The sequence below is a fragment of the Dermacentor silvarum genome, chromosome 8 (assembly GCF_013339745.2).
Source record: "Dermacentor silvarum isolate Dsil-2018 chromosome 8, BIME_Dsil_1.4, whole genome shotgun sequence".
In the NCBI taxonomy this organism is placed as follows: domain Eukaryota; kingdom Metazoa; phylum Arthropoda; class Arachnida; order Ixodida; family Ixodidae; genus Dermacentor; species Dermacentor silvarum.
In genome coordinates, this window is record NC_051161.1 from 87,072,114 (window position 1) to 87,078,113 (window position 6,000).

The 6,000-nt window shown below is 45.5% G+C and overlaps 1 protein-coding gene across 1 annotated transcript in view; it reads right to left on the bottom strand.

Moving 5' to 3' along the window:
* LOC119461538 (neuropeptide CCHamide-1 receptor) overlaps positions 1-5,654 on the bottom strand; it is a 364,658-nt gene extending 359,004 nt beyond the window's left edge. The window contains exon 1 of the mRNA XM_049673190.1: positions 4,980-5,654. The gene's annotated coding sequence lies outside the window, so the exon portion shown is untranslated. The remainder of the gene's footprint in view (positions 1-4,979) is intronic.
* Between the last annotated feature and the right edge of the window lie 346 nt (positions 5,655-6,000).

Genomic DNA, 6,000 nt, shown 5'->3' on the forward strand with positions numbered 1-6,000 from the left:
CAGCCCAGATGTCTAGCTCTGCATTCATTACTCAAGTTTAGCTAAACATATTCGACATTCACTGCCTCTGACAAGAGCACTCAGCATAACAGGATCGAATTGGAGAGTGAATGAGATTGTAGTGTAAATAGCGCGTTAGATTACCGTGCATAATTAATGCTAAATCAGTGCAGTGAGCGATTAATTTATGCTCGTTTGCTTGCAGTTTGAAGCAGACACGTGTGATGAAAATTTGCCGTCTGATTCAAAATACTGAATACGACTTTTGAAAATCTAGACGTCTATCTGCAATTTTGAACATATAGCTTTAAAACGTAACACTTTTCTGCTTGGGTTTCTTGTAAATCTATCTTCCTGCCAAAATCTATAATTGAAGTACACTACCACGGACACTCAGATGTATAACGCAGAAATAGTATTTAGTGAAGCGACATCCCTTTCACTGCGTTTTCCAGCCTATTACAAACTTCCTTTTGCAGGTAAGAAATTTTTTATACTAACCGGGAACTTTCTCTGTTTTTTTCTTCTGCATCGCTTCACAGGTTGCCGCTGTGTATCCACTCTCCTTTTGCCGTTTCTTTGATGACCGGTGTCACACAGAGTCTCTCGTTTCGAAAAAGGTTTGCAAACTAAAGTTTCTAAAAGCTTTAAACAGCACTGTACTTTCTTTTCGCTCGCACTGTTGGTATAACGGCCAGATACGTCTTGCGGAATTCAAAAATTTACTTTATTTCCTAATAGTCACCATGTCTTACACGTCCTTTTCTTTTCTCTCATTTGGTAGTTTGCAAATTAAGAATAAAAAATAACAAGTTGAAAGTAAGCTCGATATAACACGGATTGTTAAGCACAGAATGAAACGGGGCCATTATTGCTCTATTTGTTTTTATTTATAAAATCCGCAGCCGATTTTACATGGAAACTTGGTTCGTACGTTAGAATTTATGTTATAAGGGGCACCTTATTAGCTACAAGGAGCACCTTAGCAGCTCAAAAGCAAAGGCCTTCCTATATGAACGTTGTTTTCTGGACTCTGGCGGCGATTGTTCGAGTGTGCTGATGCTCACAAAGGACCTACCTTAACGGTGGCTAACAATATAGAGATATTTTACAGAAATACAAAATATGACAACTTCTTTTCCGCCAGAAGAATATTTGGCGCGTTTTCTCGATAATAGTGCTCTGCACTTCGATTACTTTCTGCCTCATGCCTGGTTCCTGTAATACGCTTTTTATCCGTTATCGGTGAAAAACTACCCAAGAGGTAGCTTCCTTTAAGAAACGTTTTCTCGGTCGAATTTTATCGAGGTGACGGTATCTAGTAGGTCTGAAGCAGTTAGAGATATATCTGCGGTTTGAGTCGCGCTTCCTTTTTTTCCTGTCATCGCTCTGTGCATGCTAGTGAGAAGGAGTTATATACTTTAACTAAGGTACTACCACATGGCGCCGTCTCTCACACGCATCTTGAAAGCGGCCTTTCATGCCATCTTAAGCCATGTCACACACACACACATGCATTAATCAATGAGGGACCGGTAGAATGTAACGAATCCGCTTCGAATTTTGGGCAGGCATAATGTGGGTATTACGTTCGTTCCAATATATTAGTTGCTTATCAGCCACCGTTTACGGGGCTGCTGATTCCGGTGATACTGATGCTGGAGCACCCCTCGGAGCACTGCCGAACGGCGAAATGGAACATTATTGGCACAGAATCGTTTAAATTATTCCAGCCCTGTTTTCTTTTGCGTTTCTACTGCGGTGCAACGGGCACTCTGCCAACGCTATCACAAAGATCGGATGGTCGCGTGCTGGGGATTGTAAAACAAGAATCGAAACGACTAAACGGCTTGTGTCTACAGAACGCAAAGCTAAATGTCGGCTGAGAAAAGCGAGAGGTGTAGGGTAACAGTCAGTGCAAACTCACTCCCACCCCTTTCACTATCTTTCAATAAACTTCACCGAGAGGTCCTACAATGAGCTCGCGCCTAGGACTTTGTAACGATTACTTTTGAATTTTTTTTTCCATTCTGCGCTTCGTCGGTGGCACGAACGGTGCTGCACCTATAAGTGATCACCAGGCTCGACCAGTTGTGGGCGGGGAATGATAAGAAAAGAAAGAAGATCGAGCAAAGGAAACCGCTAAGTATGTAGAGGCCCAGGTATGCGGCTGGCGCCAATTCGCTCTAAGCAACGGTATCACATTAGGAAGACGCCAGGTACGCGAACATATGTCGTACAGTGCCGGCTGAAATATTATCCTGACACATAGGAAGGCCGACACATAGCTGACACATGGCTGACACATAGGAAGATGAAGGCCATAACAGTTTTGCAAGTCGGTATCTATTATTGGCTGCTGCGCTACAGACGTGAACAAAAAATATTTTTTTAATTATCTCGGTTTGATGCCAGAAGCATGTGCTCAGTGTACGTGGGCAAAGTGACCATCTCTTGATGTTTGATATCGTAAAAACTGCTCTAGTTTGCATAAACGGAGAGATGAAGATGCCACTCCGTGTAGGGAGTTGCCATGTTGACGCTGCATCCTAGATTTTCAAGCCATATTGCGGAATTCTAAACACACTGCATGGTTGCTTTTTGCTGTCTGTGACGACAGAAAAGCCTAGGTGAAATTAGTGTCAGTTTATTCGAAAGCTCGCAGCTCTGATATCACTCAACTATTTCCGCGCCTATCCGCAGGCATCTGACAATATTCGGCATAAATATTTTGCGTATTTCTTTACGAATTAACGCTCCCTCTTGTGAAAAGTATAGAATCGAATGAGCGCTTTGTTTTCTGCATTTAGTTTTCGACAAAAGACTGCTGTAAAAAGTGTAAATAGTTACAGAGAGTAGGGAAGAAAGGAGCTACGGTTCACAAGCTGCTGTATCATTCACCCATTTGCGCTTCCTTGATGACGTGCAGTGCTGAAGATTCATCACTAGTAGCTTGAGTACTTTCGTTATCAATGATAGCTCTCATTCAATGACAAAAAAAAATATTGCCACATCGGTTTCACGTTTCTTTTCTGCTATAATTTTGCGTTGACAGACAATCTGATCTCTTGCTGTCAAGCAGCACAGCTCTCTCTACAAGTACAAATGAACGACATGCAAGGCAATGCGGTTACCCTCAGCCGCAAGTTTGCTGTGTGGCATCGTATCCGCCCAGAAAAAGTTTGCGCGCATACTCCAATAAAGAGACCGCCCGATATACCTCCAAGGAAATGTTCAAATTTTTTTATCGAGCTAGATTCAACAGGCACAGCTTCTTTCTTTTTTCTCTCTCTCTATATTTTGCATTTTCTGAGTAACACTATCTCTGCCTTTTTAGGATATTTCGATCTCCACCTTTTTTTTTCCCATTTATTAAGAAGGCCATGCCGAAACTTGGGAAATCCCATCGCTAGCAGGAATTGTAACTTTACTGAGGAAGCAGACATTTTTAAGGGAGTATTGACATTATCGAATGGTCATTGTTTGCGGTAAATTATGGGCCAGACCCCTTAACCTCATAAAAAATACTGACAAGAGCCAGATCACCGTATAAATGATTAACTCTAACACACAATTGTTTCTACGAAGTTGTATTGGTACACATCTTGACGTCACAATACACTGCTTCACTCCTTTTTCTTTTTTTTTTTCATTGGCGTGGCTGCCACACACAAGCGCGACCAAAAGCTTTTTTATTCTTTTTTTTTCTTTTGAATAAGGTGCACCGCGATACCTCACCTTATGGTTACACGATGTCATCGAATTTCACTCTGCGTCCCGACCGCACGGTACTGTCGATGACGCCAGGTCCGTCATTTCGAAACCACTATATTAAGCTATAGTATAGAATCGACAAAAAATGCGACGCTTAATCAACATTCCCACTTGCTAAACGTCATCGTCTTACGTGCGCGTGATAATGTGTGATAATGTTTTTGCATTTTGAAAAATATGTGTCAGTGTACGTCAATGGGCGCTGCGGCCATGCTGGCCCGCCAAGGCGCAACGTGCGACACCCAAGGAGCGTCAGCGGTTGGTAGCGTATCAGAAAAAAAGATGTAGACAAGAGGCGAGCCGTGGCGGAATCACATATCAAACACGGCGCACGCTTCGGCCGTCCTTGTAGCAGGCACCCTGCTGGTCGCGCTGGAACGCGCACCCCGGTGAAGGCCTGCAACACGACGCATCTTGCTCGAAAAGAGGAGTTTGAGCTGTTTTCAGAGCGCCAAGTCACTTCCGATAACTTGCGTTTAAAAACACAAAGAAAATCTAAAGTAAACTTTAATAGTATAAAAGAGAAGCAAGCAAGCGAACATAAAATCAAGTGAAGGCGAAAGTGAATACACGCCGATTTTATCGCATGAAATACGTGTGCCCCCATTTAGTGGTAAGTAGGACACCGTGGAAACGCAGGCGTCTAGAGCAGTCGATTGAAATACAGCAGTGGCGGAGTTTTAGCTAGTTTGCAAAGAAGTGCACTGTATCTCGAACTTTACACTGTTATGTCCCCCGTCGGCGCAGAGTTTTCGAAGTAGATGTCTTGGCACCGATTTTGCCAGTTTTTTCCACGGAATCTGTGGCCGGCACATAGCAATGAAGAAATATTTTCAGCAATAAAACCTATAGCCAATGTCGTCAATTTGTTTACCACCAATACCCGAGTTTACCCAGTAAAGCTTTCTAGCCATCACTTATCACTTAGTCCTCTCACATTTATCATCACTCGATAAAAAGCAAGCCGCCAGTGACAACCCCCAACCACAAAAAAAGAACACTTGCAGATACCTTCATAAGACGGTGTTTTAATTTTTATCTCTGCAGACTCAATCTCACTTGCGCATGACAGAAAAAAAATTATGTTCGTTTTCGTAGTTTAAGGCCAAAGCGGAAGTGCAGGCTGGTGATCAGAGGAGAGAAACGTTTAATGAATTAAAAAAAGAAAGAAAAGAAAAGGAAGCTTCATCAGCTTTGTCACTCACCTTAGAAGAAGTTGCCGACGAAGGAATGACGAGCGACGTACACTGACTCCAGAGGATGCTGGCGAGTTCCGCGAGCACTGTTCCGGATCGGCGCTCTAAGTGAACGAATGTCGAGAGCCGGGCCGCTTCCTACTCTTTCGTTTCCCCGAGGGACGATCCGGGATTCCGGTAGTTTCTTTTTTTTTTCTTCCCAAGCAGGTTAAGTGGCACAAACGATCCCAGAAACACGGCAAGTATTCACAGTGGATGTTGGTCCTCGGGGAGTAAGTACGTGACGCAGCTGCATCGATGTCAGACGTCGTCCACCGCGACCGGTGTCAAAGAGACGGCCACCAAGAAGTGTGTTATCCGGGACACGACTCAGAAACGAACCCGTGCATCTGTGCCTTTGCGCCGTCGATACATGCGCGGCCGAGCTTAGAATCGCGGAGTCAAAACAATGCCTGCACGTCGCCGCGCCACTGATAGATGGGCGACAAACTTTTTTTTTTTCAGGAAGCGGAAACGGCACCGATCAACAATTCGCGCAAAAAAGGTGGCAAGTGCTTCTGATGCGAAGGGAGACTCAAGAAGCGGAGCGAGCACACACTATGTACCAGAGCCTGGGCCCCACACTTTCGGTTGCCGAGTCCGGGGCCGAACGTCACCGAATGAGCGTTAGGCGCGTAGAACCAACCGGCCGGTTCGGAGCACGAGCGACGAATGCGCGAACTGTTGGCGGCCCCCGTGGTACGGCAGAGCGGAAAGAGCGTGCGCGCGCTTCGGGGGAGAGGGACCGCGAGCGACCGCCCGCTCCATCAGCTAGGCCGCGCTACCGGGCGCCGACGCGAAAAGCGCCACCGGCATCAGAGCAGCTTCCTATTCGGAGACTGGGCGCCGGCACCCGCGGGATGGCTCCCTGCCTCACCGCTCTCCATCTTCGCCCTCCCTACCTTCTTGCCCGTACTTTCTTCGTTCATCCCGCAGGTGGCTGGAGCCTCCCGAATCCTGCCGTTGCGAAACGGTGAGCGCAATCCTCGAA